This window comes from Salmo trutta, chromosome 37 (genome assembly GCF_901001165.1).
Source record: "Salmo trutta chromosome 37, fSalTru1.1, whole genome shotgun sequence".
Lineage (NCBI taxonomy): Eukaryota > Metazoa > Chordata > Actinopteri > Salmoniformes > Salmonidae > Salmo > Salmo trutta.
The window spans coordinates 15129693-15144071 of record NC_042993.1 but is presented as its reverse complement, the minus strand read 5'-3'; the positions used below and the strand labels follow the sequence as shown (position 1 = coordinate 15144071).

The following is a 14379-nucleotide window of genomic DNA, read 5'->3' as shown; positions in this document are numbered from 1 at the left end:
AGGAGCACTGCCAGAGCCCTGCAAAATAACCTCCAGCAGGCCACAAATGTGCATGTGTCTGCTCAAACGGTCAGATACAGACTCCATGAGGGTGGTATGAGGGCCCTCCATGAGGGTGGTATGAGGACGTTTGGCATTTGCCAGAGAACACCAAGATTGGCAAATTCGCCACTGGCGCCCTGTACTCTTCACAGATGAAAGCAGTTTCACACTGAATACGTGACAGACGTGACAGAGTCTGGAGACGCCGTGAAGAACGTTCTGCTGCCTGCAACATCCTCCAGCATGACCGGTTTGGCGGTGGGTCAGTCATGGTGTGGGGTGGCATTTCTTTGGGGGGCCGCACAGCCCTCCATGTGCTCGCCAGAGGTAGCCTGACTGACCTAAGACAGGGAATGTTTACTAGGATTAAATGTCAGGAATTGTGAAAAACTGAGTTTAAATGTACACTGCTCAAAAAAATAAAGGGAACACTTAAACAACACATCCTAGATCTGAATGAAATAAATCATCTTATTAAATACTTTTTTCTTTACATAGTTGAATGTGCTGACAACAAAATCACACAAAAATAATCAATGGAAATCCAATTTATCAACCCATGGAGGTCTGGATTTAGAGTCACACTCAAAATTAAAGTGGAAAACCACACTACAGGCTGATCCAACTTTGATGTAATGTCCTTAAAACAAGTCAAAATGAGGCTCAGTAGTGTGTGTGGCCTCCATGTGCCTGTATGACCTCCCTACAACGCCTGGGCATGCTCCTGATGAGGTGGCGGATGGTCTCCTGAGGGATCTCCTGCCAGACCTGGACTAAAGCATCCGCCAACTCCTGGACAGTCTGTGGTGCAACGTGGCGTTGGTGGATGGAGCGAGACATGATGTCCCAGATGTGCTCAATTGGATTCAGATCTGGGGAACGGGCGGGCCAGTCCATAGCATCAATGCCTTCCTCTTGCAGAAACTGCTGACACACTCCAGCCACATGAGGTCTAGCATTGTCTTGCATTAGGAGGAACCCAGGGCCAACCGTACCAGCATATGGTCTCACAAGGGGTCTGAGGATCTCATCTCGGTACCTAATGGCAGTTAGGATCACCACTTTATTTTAAGAATGTGAAATGTCAGAATAATAGTAGAGAATGATTTATTTCAGCTTTTATTTCTTTCATCACATTCCCAGTGGATGAGAAGTTTACATACACTCAATTAGTATTTGGTAGCATTGCCTTTAAATTGTTTAACTTGGGTCAAACGTTTCGGGTAGCCTTCCATAAGCTTCCCACAATAGGTTGGGTGAATTTTGGCCCATTCCTCCTGTCAGAGCTTGTGTAACTGAGTCAGGTTTGTAGGCCTCCTTGCTTGCACATGCTTGTTCAGTTCTGCCCATACATTTTGTTTATAGGATTGAGGTCAGGGCTTTGTGATGGCCACTCCAAAACCTTGACTTTGTTGTTCTTAAGCCATTTTGCCACAACTTTGGAAGTATGCTTGGGGTCATTGTCCATTTGGAAGACCCATTTGCGACCAAGCTTGAACTTCCTGACTGATGTCTTGAGATTTTCCTTCTATATATCCACATCATTTTCCTGCCTCATGATGCCATCTATTTTCTGAAGTGCACAAGACCCTCCTGCAGCAAAGTACCCTCACAACATGATGCTTCCACCCCCGTGCTTCACGGTTGGGATGGTGTTCTTCGGCTTGCAAGCATCAAACTTTTTCCTCCAAACATAACGATGGTCGTTATGGCCAAACAGTTCTATTTTTGTTTCATCAGACCAGAGGACATTTCTCTAAAAAGTAAGATATTTGTCCCCATGTGCAGTTGCAAACCATAGTCTGGCTTTTTCATGGCAGTTTTGGAGCAGTGGCTTCTTCCTTGCTGAGCGGCCTTTCAGGTTATGTCGATATAGAACTCGTTTTACTGTGGATATAGATACTTTTGTACCTGTTTCCTCCAGCATCTTCACAAGGTCCTTTCTGATGTTTTGGGATTGATTTGTACGTTCATCTCTAGGAGACAGAACGCGTCTCCTTCCTGAGCGGTATGACGGCTGCGTGGTCCCATGGTGTTTATACTTGTGTACTATTGTTTGTACAGATGAACATGGTACCTTCAGGCGTTTGGAAATTGTTCCCAAAGATGAACCAGACTTGTGGAGATCTACAATTTATTTCTGAGGTCATGGCTGATTTGTTTTGATTTTCCCATGATGTCAAGCAAAGAGGCACTGAGTTTGAAGGTATGCCTTGAAATACATCCACAGGTACACCTCCAATTGACTCAAATGATGTCAATTAGCCCATCAGAAGCTTCTAAAGCCATGACATCCTTTTCTGGAATTTTCCAAGCTGTTTCAAGGAACAGTCAACTTAGTGTATGTAAACTTCTGACCCACTGGAATTGTGATACAGTTAATTATAAGTGACATAATCTGTCTCTTAACAATTGGTGGAAAAATGTATGGTGTCATGCACAAAGTAGACTATAGTTTGTTAACAATAAATGTTTGGAGTGGTTGAAAAACGAGTTTTAATGACTCCAACCTTAGTGTATGTAAACTTCCCACTTCAGCTGTATGTACCAAAATTAGCATGCTTAAGAGGAAATATTGAACCACCAACATACTGTAGGTCTCAATTATTGGTGATTCTGTACAGCAGACAAAACACAACAGTACTGAAAACATTCTCATATTAACTTCTGATATTTAGGAGATTTTATTCATCAAAAGGACACAATGTAAGGACATTTTACAATGGTAAAATAAAGAGCTGAGGAGTAATATAAGGTGCCACAAATTCCTTTCTGAACATCAACGTTCTCATAAAATATGATTCCCATTGTGAATAATCATATTTTGCGACGCTGAGAATTTTTACAAGCAGTGAAGGAACATATCACAGCAATAAAGCACAACTTAATTCAAACAGAAAACCTTCACAAGTATCCACAGCTATCATTCATCTTCTCATCGCCCACACCACAATTCTAGAAACTTTAAGCTTTTGTCAGGGATATGAGAAGCTACAGTAAGTTACATCACCTTAAATGTATGCATAGATTTGAATAGTGATGCCAGACCTTGAAGATAGGTTCCAGTAGAGACTGCTGAGGGGAGGACGAATCATAATAATGGCTGGAACGGAGTATGGAATGGCATCAAACACATGGAAACCATGTTTTTGATGTTTTTAATACCATTCCAACATTCCGCTCCAGCCATTGCCACGAGTCCTTCCTCCCCTATTAGAGTGCCACCATGTCTTGTGATAGATTCACAAACAATTTGGTGCTTTTGGTTCATTTTGTTCCTTTTCTCTGCAAGGTACAAATGAAAAAACACAAATAAATATCTGGGCACACTGACTCAGTAAGACTAATAGAAAATAACAATAATAAAACACTTCAGATGTGTGTATGCATGCGATGAGTTAAGAGCTAGAGCCCACTGATGCCGGGGGATTGTGAGGGAAGAGTGATAATAAAAGGTGCATGACGTCGGAAGCAGAGAAGGCTAGGAGCTGACACTGAAGCTGCACACTGAACAGTCTTACCCATTTTTTCAGAGAACTCAGTGATAGCACACACATACAGCCCAGAGGAGAAATCAGAGAGATGATAATCACCCCTCTGAGAGATTAATTAAGCCTATTACTATCTCTAAATAAGCCTTCCTGGAAAATATGTAACAGGATGAGACATTTGGAGGGAATGGAGGGAAAGTGGTTGACTCTACTGCCTATTGATTGGCCAGAGGGTGAGTGCTTCAGGCGATCAACAAACCTGTCATTTAAGTCACATGTTCCACTCTTTACACTCAGATCATGGCAGATAGAAATGTTTGTGTGCAAGTGTGCCTGTGTTTGCATGAGCGAGAGATAGAGAGAGGATAGCAAGAGTACAATGATATTAAAATAGGACAATGAAAAAAGCTGTAAATCATATTTTAAAGTACTGTTGGTTTTTATCATACCATTTGATACATTTTTGTCTAATGATCATTTATATATTCATATAATCATAAGTACTACACAACATTTGAATATCATACTTCATAGATACAGTAGCATCAGATAAATATGATCCAGTGCTTAAAAACCAAAACAAGTAAACAAACACAGAGTAAAGTAAGTGGATACATCAAAATCTCTCTTCCATGATTGGCTGGTTGGCTGCCACAGCTACCACAGTTAGGTACAGTATAAATGAATCACAGTAGACTAGTATGCCATTCATTTGAAGATGATAATAGAAGTACCAGCTATCCCCCCACCCCCTGCCCGACACACAAACACACACACACACACACACACACACACACACACACACACACACACACACACACACACACACACACACACACACACACACACACACACACACACACACACACACACACACACACTCATACCTGCGCACACCACATATCTAACTACATAACCAAGGAGGCACAGCCATGACGAAGTAGAGGTGTTGGTGTGGGGCAGGCCCCTCCTGTCTGAGACAGCTGGTACAGGTCAGGGGTCAGGTGGTTAGGTGGGGCAGAAGCAGAGAGGTCACAGCACTATGACTGCAGCTACCTGGGAAACACAAGCACACCAGGCAACATAAATCAATCATTAACCAGCGCTATATAGGCAAGCTAACGATGGGATGACAACCACTAATGTAGGCTACTCACAAAGCTAAGCTTTCTAAACCAAGTCTAAGCCAATACCACAGGTGTAATATTCATGTACATCCACTACTAATCGCCTTGGGCTTATATTATTTCCCCTTTTATTTTATGAATTATTAATTGGTAAGGAACTAATTTGTACTTTTTATTATGGAAGTGCCACAAGGTCGTGGGTAGTAATTTATGATTGGTGGTCAGTGTATGAGTTCTAATTAAGTCTGGGCCAGAGTTCAACCAGCTGGAGATCCAAATGGTTCATTAATCAGCAGCCCCCTGTGACGGGCATAAAGTAGAACCACAAAAGGCCACAGTGCATCACTTTTATCTCAAATTATACTCAGGAGTTGGCCAACAGGAGACTGATCTGTTAATTACAGCATGTAGCTAAGATGATCTAAGGGTTATGCAGTATACAATATGAAAAGAAAATATACAGTATTGTGCTTTAGATGTTTATGTTATGTGTCTAACTATACAACTTCTAAGATGATTTCAGGGTTATACTGTGTGTTGTGCTGAGAAAATACCATGTATTGTGCTTTAGATTAAGTGTTTATTTTATGTTGAACTATTCCATCGTTATCGTTCCATGTCATAATTGAAGGTGTAAATGAATAGACATCTGGGGTGAGTCACATAGACCTATTGCTGAGATCGGCTTTGTATTGAACCCATAGGGCAAACAACACCCACAGGGCAAACAATGGCTTCTTCCTCCAACTACCTCTGCCTCACACCTGACACCATGGAGTCCATTCTTCCAAGCTGTCTGTCACTCAGTCTGTCTTTCTCTATTTCTCCTCTCCTCTCCAGTCAGTCCATAACTACCTTTCCAAATACGTCCATTGGAGGGGTCTGGCGGTCATGTCAGAGGGGGCTAATCACCAAAGCAGATCTCTCTCCAGCAATCTCTCTCCTCACTCTTTCTTTCTCTTCTCTCTATCTACTGCTACTCAGGACCTGACCAGCCAATCTCTGATTAAAACTCACCCCACCTTATTTCAAAGAGAGAGGGAAAGAGGGAGGGAGAAAGAAAGAAAGGATGAGAGAAAGACAAAGAGAGAGAGAGAGAAGAGAGGGATTAAGAGAGGCCACAGTCTGTGAAATGGGGGGAGAGTTCCTGCAATCCTTTCCGAGAGACTGATGGCCATTGGCTGAGACTGCCCGGAGCCAGGCATGCCTGTTTGGGTAAGAGTCTAGAAGAGAAAAGACCCATACAACTGAAGTTGGAAAAAATTATAATAATACACCACTGTGGTGTTTTATTTTTCATTCATGTAGGTCTGTCTAATTCAGACACTAACTATTTTTTTGGTCAAGATAGTGTAAGAAAGGCAAGCAAGTGCAACCAGCAGCTTTACAATATTCCAAGTTCCTGCGACACACAAAACTAGGAAATTGAAAATGGAAAACTCAGACCTGCTTGTATATCATTATGCTCTTTGGTAAAGCATTTATTTTTAGGGCAATATCGGTAGAAATGTTACAAATATGGAGTTTCAGGACCAGTGGAAGCTCTTCAGAGGAGGAAGGGGAGGACCTTCCTACTCAGTGAATTTCCTTTTTTTTTAAATAGTGAAACATAAAAAAAGTTTTCTTTTTGAGATTAAACTATATTAAATACAGTATATTCACGTCACCAAATAATTGATGAAAAAACACTGTTTTGCAATGAAGGTCTACAGTAGCCTCAACAGCACTCTCTGGGGTAGCACCATGTGTAGCCGGAGGACAGATAGTTTCCGTTCTCCTCTGGGTACATTGACTTCAATATAAAACCTAGGTGGCTCATGGTTCTAACCCCCTTCCATAGCCTTACACAGTAATTATGACAACTTCAGAGCTTTTGCAGCATGAGCTGACATGTTGTCCACCCAATCAAAGGATCAGAGAATGAATCTCGTACCGAAAGCATAAGCTACAGCTAGCTGGTACTGCAGTGCATAAAATGTGGTGAGTATTTGAACAGTTTTGAACAAATTAATTTCTTTAAAATTGAAGGAGAAGCAAGAGAGAGAGAGAGTGAGAGCTAGCTATATTTCCTTGTATTATTTTCACTTTCCCTTTCACTTACTTAGCTAGGGAATGCAGCTAGCTAGTTTAGCATACTCAAACACCCGGCTCAAACAGAGAGGGATGCTATGTTAGCTAGCTGGCTATGGCTATCCAACAATGGAACTCTTCTAAGTCAAGATACGCTTTAGGTTTTATTAATTTATTGCCACCAGGGCCCGCCAGAGAAATTGCTCAACTGCTTTCTGTATACTGTACTGCATGATTGTAGCGGGTTTACTAACGCGTTAGTTCTAACTATGCTAACTATGATGATAGCAAATATTTATTTTATTTCACCTTTATTTAACCAGGTAGGCAAGTTGAGAACAAGTTCTCATTTACAATTGCGACCTGGCCAAGATAAAGCAAAGCAGTTCGACAACATACAAAAACACAGAGTTACACATGGAGTAAAACAACATACAATCAATGATGCAGTAGAAAAAAATAAGACTATATACAATGTGAGCAAATGATGTGAGATAAGGGAGGTAAAGGCAAAAAATGCCATGGTGGCAAAGTAAATAAAGTATGGCAAGAAAAACACTGGAATGGTAGATTTGTAGTTTGAAGAAAGTTCAAAGTTAAAATATAAATAATATGGTGCAAAGGAGCAAAATAAATAAAATAAATAAATACAGTAGGGGAAGAGGTAGTAGTTTGGGCTAAATTAAAGATGGGCTATGTACAGATGCAGAGATCTGTGAGCTGCTCTGACAGCTGGTGCTTAAAGCTAGTGAGGGAGATAAGTGTTTCCAGTTTCAGAGATTTTTGTAGTTCGTTCCAGTCATTGGCAGCTGAGAACTGGAAGGAGAGACGACCAAAGGAGGAGTTGGCTTTAGGGGTGACCAGAGAGATATACCTGCTGGAGCGCGTGCTACAGGTGGGTGCTGCTATGGTGACCAGTGAGCGGAAATAAGGGGGGACTTTACCTAGCAGGGTCTTGTAGATGACCTGGAGCCAATGTGTTTGGCGACGATTATGAAGCGAAGGCCAGCCAACGAGAGCGTACAGGTCGCAGTGGTGGGTAGTATATGGGGCTTTGGTGACAAAACGGATGGCACTGTGATAGACTGCATCCAGCTTGTTGAGTAGGGTATTGGAGGCTATTTTGTAAATGACGTCGCCGAAGTTGAGGATTGGTAGGATGGTCAGTTTTACGAGGGTATGTTTGGCAGCATGAGTGAAGGATGCTTTGTTGCGAAATAGGAAGCCAATTCTAGATTTCACTTTGGATTGGAGATGATTGATGTGAGTCTGGAAGGAGAGTTTACAGTCTAACCAGACACCTAGGTATTTGTAGTTGTCCACCAATTCTAAGTTAGAACCGTCCAGAGAAGTGATGCTGGACAGGCGGGCAGGTGCAGGCAGCGATCGGTTGAAGAGCATGCATTTAGTTTTACTTGTGTTTAGGAGCAGTTGGAGACCACGGAAGGAGAGTTGAATGGCATTGAAGCTCGTCTGGAGGGTTGTTAACACAGTGTCCAAAGAAGGGCCAGAAGTATACAGAATGGTGTCGTCTGCGTAGAGGTGGATCAGAGATTCACCAGCAGCAAGAGCGACATCATTTATGTATACAGAGAAAAGAGTTGGCCCAAGAATTGAACCCTGTGGTACCCCCATAGAGACTGCCAGAGGTCCAGACAGTAGGCCCTCCGATTTGACACACTGAACTCTGTCAGAGAAGTAGTTGGTGAACCAGGCGACGCAATCGTTTGAGAAACCAAGGCTTCTGAGTCTGCCGATGAGGATGTGGTGATTAACAGAGTCAAAAGCTTTGGCCAGGTCAATGAATACGGCAGCACAGTATTGTTTCTTATCGATGGCGGTTACGATGTCGTTTAGGACCTTGAGCGTGGCTGAGGTGCACCCATGACCAGCTCTGAAACCAGATTGCATAGCGGAGAGGGTGCGGTGGGATTCGAAATGGTCAGTAATCTGTTTGTTGACTTGGCTTTCGAAGACCTTAGAAAGGCAGGGTAGGATGGATATAGGTCTGTAGCAATTTGGGTCAAGAGTGTCACCTCCTTTGAAGAGGGGGATGACAGCAGCTGCTTTCCGATCTATGGGAATCTCAGACGACACGAAAGAGAGGTTGAACAGGCTAGTAATAGGGGTTGCAATAATTTCGGCAGATAATTTTAGAAAGAAAGGGTCCAGATTGTCAAGCCCAGCTGATTTGTAGGGGTCCAGATTTTGCAGTTCTTTCAGAACATCAATATGATGTCAATATGGTGGGGTGGGGGGAGTATAAAGGAATATAATGGATACAAAAAGAGAAAATAAAAGAAATGATGCAAGCAATTAACTTGATAGAACCCACAATCTATCTGCACCCCACCCTACCATCCCTATCCTGATTGGAGTAAACTAACGGACAACAATACTTCTACTGCTACTTATACTGCTCACATGTACAGTACATGTAGTTAAATAATTATACAAATATTCTTCATTTCCTCTTTCTGCAAGTGCTGGATTTTCAACCAACCAACCATTCATTCTGATCTTAGAGAGGTGGAGGGGAGAGAGGAGGAAAGAGTATGACGTTTGACAGGGGGATGAAGATGACTACGCTGCATACCTCTGTCTATGAAAAGACCCCAGGCTTCCGTCAGATTGGTGATTGTATACCCATCTGAACGATGTCCTGATCCAGACAGGTTGGAATGATGCCAGGAAGGAGGGGGAAGAGAAGAGATAGAGGCACATATGAACTGATGGAATGAGAGAACAAAACGTTTCAGGGAGGAATAGGGGACTAAAAATGGGGAGAATTGTGGATAAAAATGAGGAGTATGGTGGATAAAATGAATGGGACAAAGTAGAGAACAAGCAAAGACAAAGAGAGAGCGTAATTGAGAATGAGAGTGAGTAAAAGAGAGTGAACGAGAGAGAGAGGAACAGAGAGAGATTGATTGAACAAGAGAGAAAACGAAAGGAAGAGAAAAGGAGAGAGAGTAAGGTAGAGAGTAACGGTAGGGAGATATGGTACTTTGAAGAGATCAGAGGGCATGAGGCTACCCCGTCTCCCTGGCACACACACAGAGAGGGAGAGAGAGAGAGCTCTGCCAGTATCACCCACTTCAAAGCTCTGTCTCTGTGCCACCACAACGGAGACCCCCTTCTCCTTCCGGAAGAGTCTGGGAGACACACAAACACACAGACACACACGCACACACTAACACACACACACTTGTGCACAGACACACACTTGTGCACACACACGCACAGAGATGAATCTTCTGCAGTGTATCTTGGGTAAAGCAAGGGGGCGCTAGAAAGCTATTTGAACATAACTCCACCTTGTCATTGAAAGACGTGGGCAGAAAGGAGGGAGGAAAGGAGGAAGGTTAGGAGGGAGGGAAAGAAAGCCAATAAACACAGACAGTCCCCAAGATGAATGCTCGAGTGACAAGCTGAGGGAAATAGCAATGCAGCAGTTTAGACATCTGGTAATGTGCCTCAGTAGATCCATTTCCTGCAATCAAACAATATAAAAACTCCAGACAGACAGTCTAATGAGAAAAAGACAGGAGATAAACTGAATTAAAAAAATATATTGATGAAAGTGTCAAGGTACTGTACTGTACTGTACTGTACTGTACTGTACTGTACTGTAGATAACATAGACAAGTCAGACAACAGACCAGTGGAACCTGCTGTCACATTAAATCATGTTTGATACCTTAATCCATTCCACCCATTACAATACTCCAGCTTCCCTTCACTTGCCTGCACTGAAAAAGACATGTCAAATCTCCTTTGTACTGAGTGAGTTGGTGGAGGTGTTTACTATCGCCCAGCCAGAGTGAAGGAAGATTTAGAAGTCAAACTGAAATCCAGGGTGGATGGGATCAATGTGAGCAGCTGGGGAGGGGTTGTGTTTTGAACGCCCCTGTTCTGTCCGTCACGGCCCATTTCCAGCAGAGCCAGTGTCCAGATGCATGGAGCTGATAGGCCATATCAAATACAACCCAAACTGGCTCCATGGCACAGCTATCACAGCTATCGATTGTCAGTCACAGGCTGGATGAATGGCGTAGACTCGGAGCCAACAGGTTGACCGGGTGGTGTGTGTGTGATTGTGGGGGGAAAGAGAAAAGAGGAGAAGCAGATATTTCGCATGACAGCCTAGTTTGACCACTCACATTAAAGTATCTCTATTTGTCAGTCTCTCTATCTTAACACATTTGATGGCTACACCGTTGTGTACAAAAGTATATCCAATATGAACCTAGCTCACCCATTGTCCTGAATATCAAACCTACAGTCTGTCCACTCAAATACACTGGTGAACACAATGACATAGTGGATGGATTTACGCTGGCTCTTTAACCCTCCATGTGAGGTCCCTCCATACCTAATCTGCTCCCCACCATCCATCCTTCCCTCTATCCCTCGATTGACTCTCTCCAAAATGGCATCTGTCTGTGTGAGGAGCTCTGTGTTGATCAGGCTGGTGTAATGACAGCCTAAGCTGTCCGTTGGAAGGTCTCACACATTAAGGCGCTGGCCAATCAGCTTTAGGTAATCTCAGCTCTACTTCCTGGAGAATGCTGGCTATGCTGAGCAGGCTTGGAGACAGACAGGCGGTTTGGGCAGCTGGGAATATGTGTGTGTGTGTGTGTGTGTGTGTGTGTGTGTGTGTGTGTGTGTGTGTGTGTGTGTGTGTGTGTGTGTGTGTGTGTGTGTGTGTGTGTGTGTGTGTGTGTGTGTGTGTGTGTGTGTGTGTGTTTTGATGTGGAGGGTCTATATGTCTATGTGTGTGGGGTGTATAATTCTGAAATGATAAGGTTTACAGTAAATGGAGAGTAATTAAAACATGTATTTGTAAGTTGTGTTTTGACCATAGCTACTAGTTTGTGAAATGTGTTACTGCTAGGCTCAGATCACCTGTGTCACATAGTGTTGTGTTTTCACACGGAATGAGAAACGTCAGTGACAGTCCCTCACCCACAGAGTCACAGTAATCCCCAGCAGCAAAGTTGGGAGTAAGCTGACGGCATGGAAAAAGATAAACAAGGATTGTCATTTTTCACCCCGTAATGGAAAATTGCACAGCACTTTCTCTCCGCAGCATTTATCGCTAATAGAGTTTTTTTTAAATCCATACAATCTAATTTACCACAATCATTTCTACACACAAAATATACTTTCTAATTCTTTGCACATTGTTTTCTTTATTCCATTTTAGTTAGCTATTTCCTTCTTACTTTAGGGAAGATATCAGAAGCAGAAATAGGTTGAGCAACAAGGCCTGAATCCACAATATCAAAACAATCTGAATTGGAATTTTTTCCTAAACCACAAAGGGAATACTTTTATTTAAATTGACTCCTATCATTTAACAAAATACAGTCATTTTCTCAATAATAAAAAACTGCAAAATCTCCCAAACATCTGAAGTTAACAAAAATAAAAGTGACAGTCAGAGTGAAACATTCTGAAAGCAAAAAAAAAGAAAACGTTTTCTTCCCTTCTCTCGTAGAGCAGAGGATAGATTGAGGATGTCAGTGACGAATGTCTTGCATTAACTTTGTTGTTTATTTTCCCCCGGAAGCAGTGAAATAACCCTATTAAATCAAGTAGTCACTCGACCATTAATCTCAATGCAGCTGACTAGTCCCTCAAAGCTAAATGGGGTTTAGAATTTGCATGAGGCGAGTTTACCCACAAAGCCTTGCCTAAGAGGATTGCAGTTCAGACAGAGAGCTTATTGTCACACTTGTTCTTAGACACGGATTAACGGTAGTAGACCACAAAAGGACTGCACTAACTTCATGGCAAGGCGCACAAGTTCCCCCTCACTGCATTGCTAGTGAAGAGATCTCTCTTTCAGTGGCGAAAATACAGCAAATTACAATGCAGCAGTTACTTCTGTGACATCTATGGATTAATAGCTACTCTGTACTCTTGATTTCCTTTCATTTCACATGAGTACTTACTGCATGGTTATTTGCCTTTTTGACTTCAGTTTCAAAATCAGGTGTTTATGGACACCAGAAAGGCCTGAAAATAGAGTATTTGGGTAACTCAGATTGTTCTGGCATTTCTCACATATAAACTTCATTTAGAGGAATGATGGTGAATATGCTTTTTATATTTGTATCACAAGCCATTTTGGGGAGAATCATGATGAAAGTGGCCATTTTAGGTCCTTTTTAGCCCTATACATTCCTCTTGTCAGCAGGCTGATCACTACAAATAGACTTCGATTTAAAGCATTTGAAAAGGTTGTGAGAACGTCAATATATGCCTTCCTCAGCACTCACAAAAAAAAAGAAAAACGATTGCCCAGCACTGGGCAACAACAGCCGGAGCGCGCTGCTTAGACCACTGCATCAGCGTAGTTTACAACGCTCCAGCAAGCTGTGAGAATAGTTTATGATAGTTGACGGAAACACCAAGCGCGTTGTTATTTTTTATTTAGTTTTAAGCCTTCCCCAAACCATAGCCCTAACCTTAACCATTCGAAATGAATGCCTAAACTGTTCATCTTTGAGTTGTTTCTGTTTTAACCCTGTAACTACACAGAATTTACTGTGTAAACACGCAAAATTAATGTGTCAAAAATAGACGTTCATCCATAATACGTCGGATTCCCGAAAGGAAAATGTGAGATATTGTTGCTTGTAAGACCCTATGATCTGTGACCGCACATGATACAGACAATATATTGGTGTCAATATACACCTTATACAGTGCCTTCAGAAAGTATTCACACCCCTTTTCCACATTTTGTTGTGATACAGCCTGTATTTAAAATGTATTAAATTTAGATTTTGTGTCACTGGCTTACATACAACACTCCATAATGTCAAAGTGGAATTCCATTTTTAGAAATGTTTACAAATTAATAAAAAATGAAAAGCTGAAAATGTATGTCATGAGTCAATCAGTGTTCTACCCCTTTGTTATGGCAAATCTAAACAAGTTCAGGAGTAAAAATGTGCTTAACAAGTCACATAATAAATTGCATGGATTCACTCTGTGTGCAATAACAGTGTTAACAATGAAATTTGAATGACTCCATCCTCTCTGTAGCCCACACATACATTTGTATATTTGTAAGGTCCCGCCACAAAGACCAGAGAGGTTTTCCAATGCTTCACAAAGAAAGGCACCTATTGGTAGATGGGTAGAAAAAAGAGACATTAAATATCCCTTTGAGCATGGTGAAGTTATTAATTAAGTCACAACAAAGATACAGGCATCCTTGCTAACTCAGTTGTCGGATAGGAAGGAAACCTCTCAGGGGTTTCACCATGAGGACAATGGTGACTTTAAAACAGTTTCAGAGTTTGTTTAATTAAAAAAAAATGTAAAGGGGTGGATCAGCTTTAATATTGCGGATAGATTGTTGCTTCCATCAATGTAATTGTCTGCATCATTCCCAATCCCCTATATTTTTGGGGTAAATATATATAACCATGTACACACAGTTGAAGTCGGAAGTTTACATACACCTTAGCAAAATACATTTAAACTCAGTTTTTCACAATTCCTGACATTTAATCCTAGTAAATATTGCCTGTCTTAGGTCAGTTAGGATCACCACTTTATTTTAAGAATGTGAAATGTCAGAAAAGTAGTAGAGAGAATGATTAATTTCAGCTTTTATTTCTTTCATCACA

General features: G+C 41.8%; 1 protein-coding gene across 2 annotated transcripts in view; it reads right to left on the bottom strand.

Annotated features, from left to right (window-relative positions):
• Window positions 1-14379, bottom strand: part of LOC115176842 (t-SNARE domain-containing protein 1-like) — a 150652-nt gene that overhangs the window by 18258 nt on the left and 118015 nt on the right. The window contains exon 12 of one of the 2 annotated variants that reach the window (XM_029737175.1): window positions 4427-4589. The exons of the other annotated variant lie outside the window; for it this stretch is intronic. The gene's annotated coding sequence lies outside the window, so the exon portion shown is untranslated. Of the gene's footprint in view, window positions 1-4426; window positions 4590-14379 lie in introns of those variants that run through there. 2 annotated transcript variants of the gene reach the window in all.